The 20,977-nt window shown below is 34.9% G+C and overlaps 1 protein-coding gene and 1 pseudogene across 1 annotated transcript in view; both read left to right on the top strand.

Moving 5' to 3' along the window:
- The window catches only part of LOC138172037 (protocadherin-15-like), a 2,287,527-nt gene that overhangs the window by 2,085,976 nt on the left and 180,574 nt on the right, over positions 1 to 20,977 (top strand). The gene's annotated exons all lie outside the window — the stretch shown is intronic.
- LOC138172079 (dnaJ homolog subfamily A member 2 pseudogene) lies at positions 16,155 to 17,735 on the top strand (annotated as a pseudogene).

Below are 20,977 nucleotides of genomic sequence, written 5' to 3'. Positions count from 1 at the left end.
GGTTGCATCAGATACCCTCTACATCTAGTCCTCCTTCCAGGTATGCTCCATGCTACTCTTGGTCTTATTGTGCTGCTGATTTAAGACTCTGCTACCACATTTACCTTGCTCTTGCTTTCCAGTTCTTGAACCAAAATCAAATCAATTATATTATTGCTCCAAGAGGAAAAATAACAAAAACAAAACCAAAACATGGCTACCTCTCTACATCTCTGCTCATTAACTTTACAAATCAACATTTTCCTCTCTAACCACCATTCTCCTACATGTGTCTTGCCTTAAAAGAATATAAGCTCCTTGAAGGCAGAAACAGTCTGCTTTAAAAATAATAAATATTTTATTGCATTATTTTTTTATCATCAAGATTTTTCCTAGGGCACTTCCTTCTTATAATCTCTTAGAAAGCCATCCTATATAGGAAATGATATTTCTTAAGGAGAAAAAAAGAGAAAGGTAATTTTTAAAATGTCAGCAAAACCAATTAATAAGATGAAAAGTCTGAAAATAAATGCAAAGTACCACCCCCATGGAACTCCCAGCTCTGGAAAGGAGTGCATGGGGGATGTTTGCTCATCTTTTCCTTGGGGCCACACTTGGTTTTGGTAATTTCATATCATTCAGTTTTGTTTATTTTGTTGTTCTTTCCATTTATCATGCTCTGGTTATTTTTGTACATCGTTTTCTTCTTTCTGTTTTTATCAGATTATGTAGATCTATTCATGCTTCTCTATATTTATCATAGTTACTGTTTCTTACAGACAAGGAATATGCCATCACATTTGTTTAATGATCCCTATCTAATGGACCTTTACTTTATTTTCCAATTCTTTGCTATCACAAAAATTGCCATTGTAAATATTTTTATGACCATGTGGACTTTCTTCTTATCAATGACCTTCTTGTGGGAATAAGCCTCATAATGTATTACCTAATAAAAGGATAGTCACTTTCTGCTTGATGTCAACTTTTTCCCCAAATGATTATAATGATTAGCAGCTCCAATAATATTGTACTTGTACCCCTATTTTCTTATAATCCCACCAACACTGACTACTCCCATCCTTGGTCATGTTTGCCAGGGTATGATGTGAAATCTCAAGGCTATTTTGCATTTGCATTCATCTTATGACTAGTGGTTAAGTTAATTGTTTCATATGGTTATTAGTAGTTTACATCTTTTTTTAGACAATCAAGGTTAAGTGACTTGTCCGGGGTCATAGTTAGTAACTATTTGAGGCTGGATTTGAGCTCCTCTCCTCTAGACTCCAGGACCAGTGCCTGACCCATTTTCCCACATCACTGCCTACAATTTTTTTTTTTCTGAGGAGAAGTAGTTTTTATAGTTTGAAAACATATATATTTGTGAATACTATGTGTGTGTTTGTGTATTCCTTTATATTTGACCTTTTCAATTTCATGTAAGTAATCTATTGTTTTCTTTTTCAATTACATTTATATATTATTTGGTTCAGAATACTTCTACCTGTAATTTTCAAAGATGTATGATCTTCTCTTCTATAATTTTATTGTATCATCTTTAAAATTAAGGTCATATATGTATTTAAAATGTATTGAATGTTAAGATGTAATGTATTAGCATGTGTCTAATTTCTGCCAGATTTCTTTCTAGTTTTCCCAGCAGTTTTTTTTTTATCATATAGGGTTTCTTTGCTAAGGAATTTATGTTTTCTGGTTTATCAAATATTAGATTATTGTGTTCCATTATTTCTGTTTTGCCATGTATAATCTATTATATTTATCTACCTCTTTTTTTAAACCATTAGCAAATGGTTTTGATGACTGCTGCTTTATAATATACTCTGAGTTGTGGTAATGCTAGTCCTTAGTTATTAATTTTTTTCATTCTTTTTCCAGATGTTCAAGGTCTACTTTTTGTCCAAAGGAATCATGTTATTATTGTATAAGATTCTGTGAAGCATTTTTTAAAAAAGTTTTTAGCTATGCAATTAAAAACATAAATTAATTTTGGTAATATTTTGATTTTTTTTTTTGTTATATTGGCATGGCCTAGCCATGGGCAATGAATATTCTTCCAGCTATTTAAATTGATCTTTTTAAAGTAGCATTTTTGCATTTAATCTATACAAGTTTTTTGGGTGCTTTGAAGCATTTTTAGTCTTTTGGAATGGAATTTCCTCTTTCAATGATTACTTCCTAGATGTGATAATTATTATGGGGAAATAATGTTAATGGGGGAGAGAAGTTTCACTTAGTATCCTGTAATTTTATTCAAACTATTTTATTAATTATTATAGTTGATGATTTCCTAGGATATTCAAAGTGAACCATCATGTCTTTAGCACTAAGGATAGCTTTCATCTCTTTTGTATCTTGATTCTTAGTGCAGTGGATAGAGCATTGAACCTGCAGTCAAGAAGACATGAGTTTAAATCTGACCTCCAACACTGACTAGCTGTGTGATCCTAAGCAAATCACTTAACTTCTCTTTGCCTTACTTCTTCATGTGTAAAATGAGAGTGATTATAGTGCCTACCTCCCAACACTGTTATGAGGATAAAATAACATGATTATAAAGTACTTGACATTGTTCCTGGCATGAAATAAGCATTTATATAAATATGAGATGATGATGATGATAGTGGTGATGATGGATGATAATGATGATGGTGATGATGGATGATGACAATGATGGTGAAGATGATGATGATAATGATCTTGAGGATGATGATGATGATGGTTATCTCCTGGGCCAAGTGTGAGGATCAAATGAGATAATAAATATAAAGTTCTTAGCATAGTGCCTGGCACATAGTAAGTGCTATATAAATACTATTAGTATATATCAATAGTATATATCTAATAATATTTATACTATGAGACATATATCAAATAATACTTGAGAAAGAGCAAGAATCCTTTCTTTATTCCAATACTTATTGGGAAAGCTTCTAATTAATCCCTATTGCATACAATGCTTACTTTTGAATTTAGATTATTTGTATATTTAAAACAGAAGGTGCCATGATGATGGTAATTGACCAGATTTTTATCATCAATGAATGTTGTTCTTTTTCTCAAAGGCTTTTTTTTTGCATCCATCAAGAGAATTATGTAGTTTTAGATTTTTTTTCTGTAATGTGATTGATGATTATCATTTTCTTATTATGCCATTCTTGTATCCCTTGTATACCTTTAACCTAGTCATGATGAATGATGTCTTAGAAGAATTGCTTTTCTCTCTTGAATGGCAACTCTCTTGAAGTATGTTTGTCATCTCAATAGTTTTTATTCATTTTCAATTTATTTCCCCTCTAGTTTCAAGTATCATCTCTTTGATTTTTGTTTGGGGTTTATTTATTTTATTTCTATTTTTTAAATGCATATTCAGTTCATCGTTGTCCTTTTCTTTTATCTTAATAAATGTTTTTAGGGATATAATTTCTCCTGGATTACTGTTAGTTACATCTTATAAATGTTGCTTTGTTTTTCATCATTGTTGTTACCTTTTACATAATTGTAAATTGTTCATATGATTGGTTCCTTGACCATTTATATTTAGCATTTCATTATTCAGTCTACATTTGGCCTGTGTCTTTTTTGCTTAAAAGTTAATTGCTATTTTATTCTATTATAGTCTGTAAAAGATGAGTTTATCATTCCAGACTTTTTATTTTTATCTTCAATATCTCTGCGTCTGAAAACATTGTCATTATTGTATCCATGTGGCACTGAAGAATATGCATGGTCTTTTTTTTTTTTTGCCTTTTGGAGGGCAATTGGGGTTAAGTAACTTGCCCAAGGTTACACGGCTAGTATTTTTTTGTGTGTGTGTGGGTGTTAAGTGTCTGAGGCTGGAACCGAACTCAGGTCCTCCCGACTCCAGGCCCAGCACTTGACTCACTGCACCACCTAGCCACCCCTTGAATATGCATATTCTTAACATTTAGCAAATGCTATTTATGTCTTTTAGCTTAACTTTCTCCAGCAATTTGTTCAGTTCTTTATTGTTGTTTAATGTTTCTTTTGGATTTTCAAAAAGTAAAGAAAGTACATTAAAGCCCCCTTTTCTTATTTTATTAATTTATATCTCCTTGAAATTTAGTGAATGAATTCAGATGTGAAGAAACTTGAAGCATTTGCATATAATATTGATATTGGTTTTTAGATTGTGATTCCTTTAAGCATCAAACTAGTTGTATTGTTTATCTCTATGTTATACATTTTGTTTTTATCTTATTTGGTAAAATAACTACCAAGCCTTTGGATTCCCCTTATGTATACTAAATTTTGCTCACAACTTCCATTTTCATCCTATCTCTGTGTTTAATTTTTAGAAGTGTTTCTTGTAAGCAAGAGATTCTGAGCTTTCATTTTCTCATTCTCTCTTTCATTTTATTGGATGGTATAATATTTTCACTTTTAAAGTTTTGGAATTCTATTTATGTATTTTTCAATTTTTTAAATATGTTTTCTGAGTTAGAATATTTTCCTACTCTTCCTCTGTGAAGGTAGCAATTTGTCTCTTCTCATTTAGGCTTCATGTAAGATAATCATATTTCTACAAACTCACTTCCCCTCACTCTCAAGCTATCCCCTGTTTTCTCTAGATGCTTGTTTTTTTTTTTCAGTTTTAATTATAGATATCATTCTCTTTTTATCTAGTTAACCAATCATTCTCCTTTTATCTGAGTTAAGTAGCTTCATAAAATCCCAATTCACTTCTTCCCCTTCAAGTTCTTTTGTTATTTTTTCAATTTTCTGAAATTTTCCAAACCAGGACTTATTTCTCCTGTTGTGTTCATTAATTATCTTTACATTTTTTTCAGTTCTTGGCTTTTATTCTTTGATTCAGAATCTTTAAGCTTTTTCCCCTTTTCTTTGTATCTCTTTTCCTCATGGAATTAAAGCTTTGGTTACCTATTTTGAGTTCTGTCTTCTAAATAGATTATCTGTTACTGCCTTGGAAATTTTTCATCTCTTTTTTGTTGTGACTCAATTTAGATGTATCCATTCCTGTTGGAGACAGAGAATAAAGCAGCATTATCCCATAATAGAAATTTTATGCACTTATGACTGTGTGATACCCCATGCCTTCACCATAATAATTTTCACCCATTTTCTATGAAAATCCCAACTCAAAGTTAATGTTATCCCACTGTTATGGATGAAGGTTGCATCCAGGTGTTCTGATTCTCCTCCTGAGAAAAGATGCATTCTAAGAGGCACACCTATTTCTTAGAGATGATAGTCTCTCTAAGAATAAAGTTTCTACAGATTATATACCATTTTACAACATCAGCTCCATTACCAAATATCTCTTGAATATGAATATATCTTGTCCTCATAGGAATGTTCTTTTATGGGACCTACTCCCATCAGTGATTTGAAAATCCTCTTTTCCACTCCTTTTTTTCAATCCCTCACTTTTACTCCTCACCCATTCTCCCAAAGACCTTCTTTTTCCAGAGAGGCTCAGGAATTCCTTTCCCCTCCTTTTACAATTTCCTTGATTGACATACATTACACATTCCTCTCTATGTTATCCCCCACTCTTTTAATGCACCCTTCCATTCTTCATTTTAGTGCCACAAGAAAATGTTGATTCGTTTGTATCTGAAGCATTGGGTTGCTTAAGTAAAAAAATAATTCAGGTCTCTTCCTCCACTTTCATTTATTTTATTTGAGTTCCACTTTTATCTTTATCTTCTTTTGTACATTTAGAAAAAAAAACTCATTTTTTTAAGTTCCTGTTTTTTACCCCATAGCAGTCTTATGCTAGTATCGTTTTTCTTAAAAAAAAAAAAAAAACACTTAGGGCATTTTATTTTGCTATTTTTTACTTCTCTGATTACTCTGCATTTTTATTTTTTCTTGTGTTTCTGTGATTTTTGGTATTTTCTCATTTGTTGTGTGGATTGGGAGTATATTGTAATATTTCAAATGCCTATTTTCTATTGAAATTCATCTTTTTTCCACTTATGATTAGGCTCAGGTTTACATAGTATGTTACTTTAGGTCACATCTTGAACACCTTGGCTCTTCAGAATAATTTTTTTTCCTCATTCACTTCTGTGGTATCTGGTGGATAAACAATAGTCTTGTTCTTTTAAAACTTCTTTTCCTTTAGCTTGGAAGCTCTTCCTACTGCTTACATCCAGATTTTGCTGTTTGTCAATTGGTAAACTGTAACATTTTACTGTTAGTCTGAAAATATGCAGCAGAAGTGTTGTTGCTTTGACACTCAATGAATGCTTTGATTTCTACCTTTACATATCCAGAAGCTCTGGCAAGTTTACCCATACTGTTTCTTGCATCATGATCTTGTGGGGTCTTTTTAACTTTTTTTTTCTTATCTTGGAGAATTGAAATGCCAACATTTTTGTTTCTTTTTTTTTTTTTTGAGCAATTGGCGTTAAGTAACTTGATCAAGGTTACATGGACAGTTATTTCTGGGTGTGGTGCTCAGTATCTGAGCCCGGATTGGATCCCCCAGGTCATCCTGACACTGGGGCCAGTGCTCTTACTTGCTGAGCCACCTGGCCACTCTGCCTACATTTTCTTAACATAATCTATCTTTAAGATCAATTTATTTTGCTTTTATAGAGAACATTTGTTCTTTTAATATTAATTTGGTTATTTGTTTTTTATATATTTATATCTTTAATCAGTTGTTTTTTATGTTTCATTTACATTTAAATACTCACCAGCATGTATTCAAAGCTATTGGGATACACACTTATACATATATATGTCTGCACAGATATATATTCACATTGTCAAGTATTTCAAATGTGCGAGACTGCATTGATATGTTTTCTACTTTCATATTTTTTTTCTCTCTTGAACCATTCACAAAATCCTACTGTACCTTGAAAGTTTCCTGAAAATTGAGTGGATCCTTAGTCTCAGTTGTTAATTCACTTTTCATTTACTTGCAAAATTTATTGAGAGCTATTTAGACACATTTAAATGATTCAGAATATTTTTTTTCTGTTATTAATGTCTTACTTGTTGTTGTATTTGCTTATGCTCAAGGTCTTTAACTGAGTTCCTTTCTTCCTAAGATCTTTGGTAATTCATTCTCTCCTTGACCCTTATATTCTTTTATGCTTCACTTGTTGTTTATTTTCACTTTAGTGAATGTTTCTTCCAAGGACTAGACCTCATAGTTGCCTCAGCTTCCTTCCATGCTGGAAAATTCACTTTTCACCTCTCTCACTTCCTAACCCACTGGACTTCTAGAGAGACTATACTTTCCCTAGGTTGATACCAGAAGTACTTTTTTTTCCTTCAAGCCTCATATACACCCACATGACCTCATGCATTGCCCAAGTTCCCTCTGTTTTTTTTTTCCTTTTGGTGAGTACTACTACAACACTCTGAAAGAGTAGCTTTCTGCTTTTATATACTTTCACCTTCCTGTGACAGATGAGGACAGGCACAGAATAGAATTCTGTTGTGAGGGCAGGAATGGAAAGTTTGCTGGTAAGGAATTGAGGCACAGCAATGAAATTGCTAAATGGATCCTGAATTATACGTCTATGGATCTAACAAATAATTATCCCAGAGTGTGAGGAATGATGAGGGAGGAGGTACTTAATGCATGTTGTAGAGGTTAGGAATTGGTTGTCTTTTGTATTAAATCATAAAGTTATTACCTCAAAACATTTCTTTTTGTCTTATCCTGTGAAGACAGATCTTTCTTTCCCTTACATACAAATTTATTAGGTGGAATTTTGAGAAGTAACAAAGAATGGAGAAAATTCCTAAGCCCCCATCTATTGTTTGTCATAGGATCTAGGAGTCTGATTTCATAATTTGTAATGGGAGAATTCTAGCTTATCCTATGTCAAAAATGACTAATCTTTGATTTTATCAATCTGAAAGACACAGTCCCTCTCTGACTCAGGAGAACGGTTCCTAAGAGTTGCTGTGGATGAAAGTTTCATCACCTTGAGGCAAACTTGGTAATGATGCTCTCTGAATTAATCTAAGCTTGACCTCCAACAAGAAAATATAGTTCAGCTAACTTTATTTGAAGACCTTCCACCTTTTTGGAGTGGAAAGGGAATGTACTGCCATAGCATTTTAGAACTCATTTTCAAAAAAGAATTTTACCTAACCTAGCTTCAATTTCCTCTTACATAAAGTAGCAATAACAACCAACCTCACAAAGTTGTTGTAAAGCACAAATATAAGAACATATGCTAAGTATTTTATAAACTTTAACTTGCTACTCAAATGTTAATGATGGTAATGATGTCACATGATGCCAAGGTGATGCCATAATGGAGATGATAGCATGATGATTCATTAGAGAATGGTCCCATGAATGGAAGGAAACTTAGAGGTTCTCAAGTTCAACCCTTTACTTAAAAAAAAGGAAACTGAGACCATGATAAATGAAAAGCCCAGGCTTACACAAGTAGAAAATGTCTGAAGTGGGACTCAAACTTTGGTATTTCTGACCCTAAGACCAGAACATTATCCACTGATGGAAACCAGCTTATTACTCCTCTTTTTACTTGTGGCATGGTTGCTGAATTGCTAACCTGAAGTTGAAAGTCTACAGTTCACTTATGTCAGATTTTCCTTGAAGCCTCAAGACTGATGACCTTATCCAATGGGTAGTTAAACTTACTTCAATCAAATTCATTCAGTCAACAGCAGTTGATGGATATAATACTCAATTGATTCAGTTTTTTCAATGTGACCAGTGAGTCAGTCAGAAGCAATCTTATTATAGGTCAACTTTTATTCCAAAAGCAAGTCAAACTATCAATAAAATGAGAGGCAGGGAAAATAAAATGTCAGATATAGGCACTGACATAAAGTTCCCCATGATTAAAGATTTAGAACTGAAAGGACCCTTAATGTCCATCTAATCCACTTCCTCCTTTTACAGAGGAGGAAATCAAGGGTCACTGTAGGAAAGGTCTGAGGGTAGTATGGAAAAGTTAGAATTTCAATTCAGGCTCTCTGACAGCAAGTCTGATACTCCTAAACCACATTGCTTTCCAGGCCATTCATTTTATTATTATTTCCATCATAAAAATGATTTTAGAAATAGGCATGTATATAATTATTTTCACAAAATCTCAGGTATAGGTTACTTTGAAATAACAAAAAGACCACATTTCAATTTTTTTACGTCATTTTTCCCTCCACTTTATCATAATTCAGTGAAGTTCAAAAAACGTTAACTAATTGCCAGACATTGTTTTTAGCAACGTAGATACAAATTTAAAAAGAAAATTATGTTTTTAATGTGTTTACATTCTCATGCCCTTTACCTGTTGGGCAACTCCTCTCCTGGCTGGAATTTCTGCTATCATCTCATATTATATCTGTCCAAGATCATGATTTCTTATTATTTCTCTTCCTTTTTGTCCCCCATACTTCCAGCTATGAAATTCATGTGTATCATTGAATTTTGTTTCCTAACTGCAACTCTTTCATTTTCACTTTTTATATGTAAATTTCATACTATTATAGAACTATTTGCACCCATCATGAAAGTTCATATCTCTTTAATACTCCGATGAACCTCTGATCTCACTGATGTTGGTACTCCTTACTCTGGTGCAGGTAGCAACCTATCCACTACATCACATTCTTTGAAATTTTAATGTGTCTTCTATGGTTTCAGAGGTCTTCCTTGCAGTCTTTCATATATCTCCTGAAAAATACTTTGGGCTGTCAATGTTACCCTCCTAACCCAATTTATAAATGCACTATTTCCTTTCTCCATGATTTTTCATTGGTTTTCCCTCACCTCTGACTCTTGAGATCTCTTTTAGTGTTTCAAGAATCAGCTCAAACATTACTTTCTGCATGTCTCAGCCACTACTTGGACATTACCCTTGAAGGTTTCCTTCCTCTTAAGATGTTTGCATCACATACTGTATTGGATTGAACTAGTATTTATTTAATACAGGGAATTCCCTGGTGAGAGAGTGCCACCAATACAGCTGGCACCTACTTTACAATTTAGAGTTACTGAGATTTGCCTATGTTCCTAAGAGGTTAAAAACTTTAATGGAGCCAGTATTTGTCAGAGATGCTACCAAAAGTAAGGTCTTCCTGGTGCTGAGGTGTGCTCTCTTACCATTAGGCTATATTATACTGCCTTGTATGTCATATATGTATGCCTTTTCACTTGGTCCCTCCTCCAATCATATGTCATCTCCTTGAATACAGGGCAATTTCTGTCTTTGCCTTCCTTTGTCTCTGAAGAGGTTAACATACTATAAGTGTTTAAGAAATGCTGATTGATCAAAATGCTGTGTTTCAATTCATTATTGCATACAACACTTCCTTAGTAATACACTCTAGTCAAGGTTTGCCTGCTGTACATTTCCCTGCTGTGTATTGGTCCATCTAAAAGGTCAATTTATTTTAGTTTTAGTTAAAGATTTTTGACCTATATTGTATTAATGGTGTCAAATAATTTGGTTTCAACTAGAAATATGATGGAGTTTTTCAATGATTTCCTTGAATTTCTTGGGAAATCGTTTAATTATTTCCATATACAAGGGGAGCAAATAGATTTTCATGAATCAACCATGACCAAAATATCAGTTTTAGATGGAAATATAAATATTAAATGCTTCCTGACATGAAGTTGACTTCATCATGCCCAGTGAGGCAAAGTTCTGAAGAAGGATGTTTGACATTTACCCTACAATGATGGGCTGAGACACTTTTAAAAGCCAGAATTCACTTGTCATCAGAGAGGTAAATACCATGGAAAGGTCAAATTTTCTGCAATAGATCAAAGAACACCAAGTTTGTGTATAGGATTAGGTGTTTGTTTCCACCAAGAAGGGCAATACCGTCCACATATTTTCGGAATGTTACTAATGCAAATCAGTTACATTCAGTTGAGAGATAACTGAATGGAAATGTCTTTGGCATTAAAGAGAACTTGAGTCACTTTGGCTTTTGCTGTGGTGTATATTAAGGGTTTCTACAACTTTAATCTTACATTTTAAAGGATTCATTATAGTTTATATTAATAATTACTTCCATTGAGTAAGGGGAGAAGGAATAAACTTCATTTAAATTAAAATATGAATTTTGGTAGACTACAAATATAATAGAGATTGCAGCTGCTTCTATCAATGAGGTTTAGGCACTCCTTTTTAGATCCAGACCAATGGTTCTACCTGTTCTGAGGATACAAACACACACACACACACACACACACACAGGACTACAACGTGTACTACTGAAGAACCAGAAAATGAGACCTCAAGATGGGGTTAACCAACATTGGTGCACCTCGTTTCACTGCAACTCAACCTGGACTCATTTTCTGATGGTTAGTATAATTCCATAACCTCTTAACTTCCATATCCCTGTGATGCTGAATCCCAGATTACTCTCTCTCCAATCTCAACCTCATCTTGGTATGGAAGTCAATGTGTGTTCCTCAAGGCCATGCCCATGAAGGATAAGATTTGACATATTCTCCCAAATTGAAAGACTTCTGTTATATGGTTGAAGAGTGTCTTATTTGTTTCATTTCTGAACCTGAATCACCAACTCAATCTTAACCAAGTCTGACCTAAAATGAGACACTGTGTATTCTCTGGATGAGGCAAACTAAGTTCAGAATCTTCTCACCAGGGTTATATACATTCTGTCACAGAAACTCATGAAAATAATGTAACAAATTACAAAAGTTTTGAGATCTGTATTAAAGTTTCAATAGTCTATGGAGGTCCAAACACAGATTCACTGAAATCTTAATGTACATATATAGACTTGAACTGAAAAGAAAATATTTTAGGCAGACCTCCAATTTAGAGAGAAGAGCACTGTACTGATTCATAGAGATAAATCTCTCATACATGAAAATTCCATAAACTTAATACATTTCACACACAAATCAAATTCCTCAGAGAACTTTTGAAGAATCAATTGAATGGAGTCCATTCTATTATGAATGGGCATATAAAGAGCATGAAACCTTGTGTACAGTGAAGAAAGCTCATTTAAAAGCTGTAGCAAGGCAAACAACCATTTGTATACTGCAGAAAGGGGAAGAATGGGAGCCTAGCACAATGGTGGAGGGCATAGGGCAGTGAACAGCTCAAGTTAGCATTTCATTAGAGAAAAATAAATAAACAAAATTATTTTTCAAACCGAAGAAGCCTACCATCATCCTTACAAAAGCACCAAAATTGGAATGTTACATTTTAAAAAGAGGACTTGAATCAGTAAGTCAAGTAGTTTTAGGAAAAAATTTCAAAAGGTGAAGAAAAAATCCAAAATCTCTCTAAGAGAAATGCAGTACAAAATATGCCTGCATGTAAAGAAAGTGACTTCACCTATGTGTTACATTTGTTTTCTGATTCTTTTTTTTTAATTGGAGGCCCTATAAATAGGACTTTATTCACAAAAGTCCTACTTCCTCAGTTCATAACAATATTAGCCAGAAAGAAAATATTCTTTTTCCATGGTGCATAAACCTTTCCCCTCATCTATTTCTGATGCTGCCATGTCTTTCCTTTAAACTTTTCTTGGGAATCCCTATTTGCTTACATTATATTTAATTTTTCATCTCTCTCTTAAGGTTAGCTATAATTCTATTTAAAGTATAGGTACCTACCACTAGTCCTTTGCAAACACTTAATCTCTTATATCTACCAAAGCCTTGTTAGGCCCTCAGAGGTATAAGAATGACGAGGAATTACATGAGAAAAACAATTTTATTAAGATAAGCCCATATATTTGATATTGTCATATCAGAAATGGTCTAGTACAATGTCAGTGCTTGAAATAAATAACACATTTTTCTACAAATATTTCTGGGACAAAGTTCATAGTAACACATTCACATTAAAGGGGGAGGGTGGTTCCTAGACCCTGTCTACCAAGGTAACATCATTGATATATTGGTTAATAACCCTTTCCCACTACATTGCTTTTATGCAGCAGGGTTGTTTTAGTTTTCAGAAAATGCAAAACTCCCAGTATGGTCTGTCATAAGCCTTAAAGAAACATTGGAAAATTGACTCTTCCTTTGTTATACCTGTACTCGCAACTTAGATTTTCATAAGAGAACTACAGAGTTCACTCTCCTATGTGTCAGGTTAAATCTATACTCCCTACCACCCTAGAGTACTTATCCAAAATCTCAGGTAATGACCTTTCAAAGATTCTTACTGGTCAATGAAAAACTAAAAGTAAAGTATAGGAACCTAAATAAGGTATAGCTATCTACAAGTCACAACTGGGCCATGTCCCAAAAGTCCATGTAATCATATATTTTGAACTGGGAGGGACTTTGGAGGTCATTGAATTCAGCCCCCTCATTTTAAAGATGAGGAAATGAAGGCTTAGAGAGGATAAGTAACTTACTCAAGATCTCACAGCTAATAAACTTCTGAGCTATATTTCAAATTGGTTCTTCCTGACTCAAAGATCAATGCTTTAGTTACAACATCATGTTGTCTCTATTTATAAATAAGTCCATGGTTTGCAATCACCCTGTGGAAATGCTATTCTGAACGGTGCTTAATGGACAGCGCCAATCACAAGATGCTGTTTCATCCATAGAATGGAAGCATTTTCAGGGAAAGGACTTTTTCATTACTACCTTTACATTTTCAATACCTAATATAGTGGCTGATCCATTTAAAAAAAAGTTATGCAGAGTTTTGAGATTTACAAAGCACTTTATACATTTTTTTTTCATTTTATCCTCACAACATAGGGAAATAGGTGTTATTATCTACATTTTAAAAATAAAGAAGCTTCCATAGACAGAGTTTAAGTTATTTGCTAAGAGACACACAATCTGTAAGTGTTTGAGGCCAGATAGGAATTCATGTCTCCCAGATTCCACATATAGTATTGATCTCTGTGCCTAAGATTTTCACTTTGTGCCCCCTCTAACAAGTACAATTTTTAAAAGGGAAAATGAATTCCAATTTCCAACTGGGGCTGCCGGAAACATAACATCCTCTTGTCATGGTTACAGAAACAGAAGGTCCAACTGACCACTTGGCAAGAATTTTGGAGAAGAGATTTCCATTAAAAAAAAGTTGGACCTAAAACTCTAGGGAAATTCTTCTCCATAGCCTCACTATAATCATTTGGTATTATGGACTCTCAAAGGCTATCTCTTCTGACTATAAATTCAGACATGCCCTTGTATGTTGATACCTTGTCAAACATAAGGACATTGAAGGAATATAATTCTTTTTCACCAAGACTTGTCACCAGAAGTCTGGCCAAAAGGCAGTGTTTTTTTTTTCCAGCTGCATTAATTCTTGATGAGTATCTATTAAAAGTTGAAGGGACATGATCTTCCCCTGTGAAGTGTTTACCAACCCTGCTAAAATCAGATTTACTTGAGGCAATAATGTTTAAGGGAGTATTTCTATGAAATACATCATAACTACAAAGTTGATTTTTTTTAAAAAAGGGAAATATTACCAGTAAAATACTACTCTTATTGCTTTTAAAATATACAGTAAAAATTGAATTCTAGAATCTATTTTTCTATCTTTTTTGCCTGACCCCACAGCATAAAATTCCCTGTTTTCTAGTTTCAGTTTCTCAATGGATGAAACTTATTTCTCATAAGAACTTACACCCAAGAAAATGTCTTGAGTGGTAAGAAAAAGTGTGATCAGAATAAAGAGGTGGGCTGGTCACATAGTAAAAGGGAAATATAACAAGGAAATCCGAAAGTACAGAAAACCTAATGGAAAATCTCTAATATGATCATATGGATGAGTCACGTAAGATTTGAAACAATCAAAGAATTTTGAGTTGCCTAATACATGGGCCAGTAGGTGGTGGAGTGGATAGAATGCTGGGCCCAGAGTCATGAAGACCTAAGTTCAGATTCAGCTTCTGCACTTATTATGTGACTTTTGGCAAACATTAACTTCTGTCCACCTCAGTTTCCTTTACTGTACAAGATGGATATAATAGCACCTACCTCTCAGAATTGTTATGATTAAAAGAGATAATACTTGTGAAGTGTTTAGCACAGTGCCTGGCATATAGTATGGACAAATAAAAGCTACTATTATTGACAACATGAAATTAATCAAATAATTGGGTATTGACCAATGTCAAAAGTCACAAAAGTATGGAAAATCTCAAGTTAAAAAGAAAATAAAGTATGCTCAAATTAGAGGCATCTCAGAAACCACGAAGTTCATTGCCTACTTAAGGAAGAATATTTGTTAAAAGCTTGTCAACAAAATGACATTAATAAGTGTTAATAAACTTTCTCATTATTAGGGCAGTTAGGAAAAGAAAGAAAGCAGAGGTGTGAGTTGAATGTGATGGGTTGATTATCTAAAAAAATAAAATTAAGGTATGAGGAAAAATAATACACTGGGAAAAGGGGAAAGGGAGAGGTAAATCTGGCATAAAAGAGGTGAGAAAGAGATTTTACAGTGGAGGAGAAGATGGGAGAAGCAGGAACAAGAGGACATGAACCTTCCTCTCATTGCAATTGGCCCAAAGAGTAAAATACACAATCAGTTGGGTATACAAATCTGTCTTATCATATGTGAAAGTAGGAGGGGAAGGGGATAATAGTAGCATGGTGCGAGCTGATAGAAGGGAGGGTACTTTGCGGGAGGTAAAAGTCAGAAGCAAAACACTTTTGAGAAAAGACAAGGTAAAATGAAATAGACACTAGGACCAATGGGGGAAAATAGGAATGAGGGGAAAATATAGTTGGTAATCATTACTAAGAAAAAAAAAATTATGAGTTTCTCTGATAAAGACTACATTTCTCAGACAGAGGAAACTGAGTCAAATTTATAAAAACAAGAGCAATTCTTCAGTTGATAAAAGGTCAAAGAATGTGAACGGGCAGTTTTCAGACAAAGTAATCAACGCAATCTATAGTCATATATAAAAAAAAACCTTCTCTAAATCACTATTGATGAGAGAAACGCAAATTAAAGCAATTCAGAACTACTGCCTCACAACTGTCTGATTGGCTAATATGACAAAAAAAACGAAAATGACAAATGTTGGAAAATTAAAACACTAATGTTTTATTGGCAAAGTTGTATACTGATTCCACCATCCTATAGAGCAATTTTGAACTATGCCCAAAGGACTATAAAACCCTTTGACATAGCAATGCGACTACTAGGTCTGTATCCCAAAAGAGATTTTAGAAAAGGAAAAGGGGCTTCTCCTTCTCCTCAGCCACCCCCACTGCCGCCTCTGGAGGGCCCGGGTTCGCCGCCGCTCTCTGCTGTCCCCCACCCTCTGCTCCGCAATGGCGAACGTGGCCAATACAAAGCTCTACGACATCCTCAGGGTCCCTCCAGGCGCCAGCGAGAACGAGCTGAAGAAGGCTTATAGAAAGTTGGCCAAGGAATACCACCCTGATAAGAATCCAAACGCAGGGGACAAATTCAAAGAAATAAGTTTTGCATATGCAGTTTTATCAAACCCTGAGAAACGGCAGTTGTATGATCGATATGGAGAGCAAGGCCTTCGAAAAGATAGTGGTGGAGGCAGTGGCATGGATGATATTTTTTCTCACATTTTTTGGTGGAGGATTGTTCAGTTTTATGGGTAATCAAAATAGAAGTCAAAATGGTAGAAGAAGAGGTGACGACATGATGCATCTACTCAAGGTATCTTTAGAAGATCTTTATAATGGCAAGACCACCAAACTGCAACTTAGCAAAAATGTTCTTTGTAGTGCATGCAGTGGCCAAGGTGGAAAGACAGGAGCTGTTCAGAAATGTAGTGCTCATCGGGATCAAGGTGTACGAATAATGATAAGACAGCTGGCCCTGGGATGGTAGAGCAGATGCAGTCTGTGTACTCCGATTGTAATGGAGAAGGAGAAGTAATTAATGAGAAAGATCGTTGTAAAAAATGTGAAGGAAAGAAGGTCATAAAAGAAGTGAAGATTCTTGAAGTCCATGTAGATAAAGGCATGAAACATGGACAAAGAATTACATTTACTGGAGAAGCAGACCAGGCCCCAGGAGTGGAACCAGGAGATATTGTTCTTTTGCTATAAGAGAAAGAGCATAAGGCGTTCCAGAGAGATGGAAATTATTTACATATGACACACAAGATAGGACTTGTTGAAGGACTATGTGGATTTCAGTTCACATTTAAGCACCTAGATGCCCAAGGCTGTGTCCCTGTAGTTCGAGGAGAAGGAATGCCACAGTATCGTAATCCCTTTGAAAAAGGTGATCTTTACATAAAGTTTGATGTACAGTTTCCTGAAAACAACTGGATTAGCCCAGAGAAACTTTCTGAACTTGAAGACCTCCTTCCAGCCAGACCTGAAGTTCCTAGTGTGATTGGTGATACAGAAGAGGTAGATCTTCAGGAGTTTGATAGCACTCGAGGCTCTGCAGGTGGCCAGAGGAGGGAGGCTTATAATGACAGGTCCGATGAGGAAAGTAGCTATCATGTACCTGGAGTACAGAGTGCCCACAAGTAAACATTGCTTTAAAAAAAGAAGAAAAAGAAAAGTTGCACAAAAGGAAATACTTTCCAGTTTTGCCTGATTTGTTTTCAGCGATCTAGCTGGATTGTCTAAGCAATCCAGATGAACTGATGGACATCTATTGCTGTATGTGTAACTTTTAAATTGGTTATAGTATCTACAGAGAGTGTATAATTTAAACTAACCACAAAGCTTTACATCTTCATTTTGAGTGTTCTGTAGCAGAATAAAGCACTTGAAAGGAAAAGATTCCCTTTCACATGGGTTCTAAAAAAAAAAAGGAAAAGGACCTATATGTACAAAAATATAGCAACTCTTTTTTAAATTGTATTTTAGACTGAAACACCACAACACAAATACAGAAGAGAGAAAAGAAAAAAATCAGTAACTTAAATATTAGAACTTAAATACAAAGTAAGAAAAGAAAGCATGCATTTTGCATGGCAAAACATGACAGGATTCAAAATATGTAAAAATATATTTTCATTTCAAGAAAATCTGTATGATAAATGCTAAACATTGTGTTCTAAGCTGTCCTTTTCTTTGTTTCCTTGTAAGTTTTCCTTTTTTCTCTGCTGTGAACTTTTTACTTCGTTCTTTTTTCTCCCGTCTTCCCCCACCCCTCCAGAAGGCTACCATTAAGTGCAGATATATTATTATATACATATAGATTTATATGCACACATAAACATATAGACATATAGATAGATAGATACATACATACATACATACATACATATATAGACATATGTTTTCCCTAACAAATTAAGTTTCTGGTCTTTGAGTTTATTTTTTATGTTTTTACATATCTCATTTGCTATCCTTCCTGATTCCTCAACTTTGCTTCTACCAGCTACTTTGTTCTCCTATTACTTGGCCTACCTCCTCCATGGATCCTTCCCCTATCCTCCTATTCCTATAAATCTAAACATTCTTCTGTAGCCCCCTATAAGCTATTCCCTCACCCTCCCCTCTAGAGAACCTCCCCTTATCCTCCCATTCCCATTGATCTAAGCACCCTTCTATATCCTCCCTCAACCTATTCTCTCACCCTGTCTTCTACAGATACCTCCCTTGACCTCTCCCCCTCCCGTCTCCTTACCATTTTATTTCTTCGGAGTTTGGAATTTTATTCCCTTATAGCTGTATATGTATTGTGTCCTTTTAAACACATTCCAGATGAAAGTAGGTTACCAGAATTACCAACCCTCCTTCCCCATCTAATTCTTCCGTATCAATTCTTCCTCTTACACCTTATTTGTATAAAATGATTGCTCTTTTTAGTTGTTCCTAAATGTTTTTTAAAGTCACATCATACTCAGGTCTACCCCAATCTTTCTTATGAACTACCAAATCACTAATGACAACCTTAGTAATATATTTTTCATATGTAAAAAGTAAATGGTCTGTCCTTATTGAATCCCTTATAATCAATCTTTGGTATGTGCCTTGTGTTTTTTGTTGCATCTTGCATGTCTTATCTTCGATTAAGTTCAGTTTTTTAAACAAATTCTTGAAAGTCTGACAGTTGATCAATTGTGCATTTTTTTCACTCAGGATTATGCTTAACTTTGCTGGATAGGATAGTTTTTGGTTGAAGCCCTAGTTCCTTTGCTCTTTGATACATACTGTTCCAAGACCTGTGGTCCTTTAGTTTTTCCACTGCTAGGTATTATGTGCTTCTAATTGTGGCACCAATGTATTTAAATTGCCTTTTCTTTGTTGCTTTTAATATTTTATCCTTGAGCTGGGGTTTTTTGGAATTTGACTATATTATTCCTATAAGTTTTACTCATAAGATCTCTTTAAAGTAATGTTTGATGAATATTTTTTCTATCTATTCTCCCCCTCCTCCTTCAAATGCTTGAGGAAAATTTTCTTTATTTTTTTACATTATTCTAAGGACTTATAATACAATATACAATGTTGTCCTAATATAATACAAGATTCTTTTTTTATTAACTTGTAGGTACTCCAATTATTTTTATGTTTTTTTTCTTCTTGATTTGTTATCCATTTTCTTATAAGATGTTTCACGTTCTCTTTTAATTTTTCATTCTTTATATTGTGTTTAATTATTCTTGATCTCTTACAACTTCACTGACTTTACCTTGCCCAATTCTAATTTCCAAGGTGTCAGTTTCTTCCTTAAGACTCTGTATCTCCTTTTCTAATTGATTGACTTTCCTTTCATAATTTTCTTGTTTTCCTTGAATTATTCTTATTTTTTTTACTTTTTCTTCCATCTCTGTCATTTGATTTTTAAAGTCTCTTTTAAGTTCTTCTATGAATTCTTTTTTAGGCAGGTGACCCTCTGACATTAGGGGTAGAAAAAGATTTCTTTGCTTCAATATCTTCCCCTGAAGATGAGCCCCAGTCTTCTTTACTCCCATAAAAGCTTTATATGATTGGATTCTTTCTCCTTTGCCTATGCATTTTTGTGGTAATAGTTTAATTTCTGTGATCACCTCTAGCCCTGTGGTATGGGGGATGGCATCTCTTGCCCCAGATCTTTAATTCTTCCCTCAAGCCTGGAACCAAACCCAAACCTCCAACCTCCTCTAAGTGTCCACAGCCAAGGGCTTCCCCACTGCTTCTGCACTCACCAGCTGGTTCCTTTCTTCCCCTTCTACTCTCTGCAGCAAACTGTGTCTGGTGTCCCTTGTCAGCAGAATTCCCTTGATCTTCCCAGCTCAGAAGCCCAATTCCCCTCACTACCCCAGGAGAAAAAGTTCTGGTGGTTGGGACCAAGGAGACCTCCCATCGCAGCTATCTTCTTGGCTTTACAGTGATTGTTAACAGGGACCCTTGCCTGGAGGTGTTTATTCTGAAACGGGACCAAACCTCTTTCTGGAATTTTTCTTCTTATCTCAAATTTTCCTAGGAAGACTCTGGTTGTCCCCTATTCTTATTTAGTTTTAGTCACACTTCGTTTGCTCTAATATATATTTTATTTCTTTTATGGGGAAAAATCTTGAGAGCCTGGAATTTTCTGACCTACTCTGCATCTTCCCAGAAATCTCTATATAGCAGCTCTTTTTTTTTGTAAGCAATTGGGGTTAAGTAACTTGCTCAAGGTTACATGGCCAGGTGTTTCTGGGTGGGTGCTAAGTGTCTGAGCCGGGGATTCGATCTCCAGGTCTTCTCAACACTGGAGCCGGTGCTCTCACTCGCTGTGCTACTTGGCCGCCCCTACAGCAGCTCTTTTAGTGGTGACAAAGAACTGGAAATTGAAAGGGGGGGGGGTGTTAATTGAGGAATGGCTGAACAAGTTACTGTATAAAATTACAATGGAATATTATTGTGCTTTAAGAAGCAATGAGCAGTTGGGCAGCTAGGCACCAGCCCTGGAGTTAGGAGGACCTGAGTTTGGATCCGGCCTCAGACACTTAACACATAAACTAGACGTGCGACCTTGGGCAAGTCACTTAACCCCAATTGTCCTCCAACAAGCAAAAGAAGAAGAAGAAGAAGAAGAAGAAGAAGAAGAAGAAGAAGAAGAAGAAGAAGAAGAAGAAGAAGAAGAAG

Source organism: Petaurus breviceps, unplaced genomic scaffold (assembly GCF_028583685.1).
Source record: "Petaurus breviceps papuanus isolate PSGF00001 unplaced genomic scaffold, PetGlider_PUasm1.0 490, whole genome shotgun sequence".
NCBI lineage: Eukaryota > Metazoa > Chordata > Mammalia > Diprotodontia > Petauridae > Petaurus > Petaurus breviceps.
This window is presented reverse-complemented; position numbering and strand designations above follow the sequence as displayed.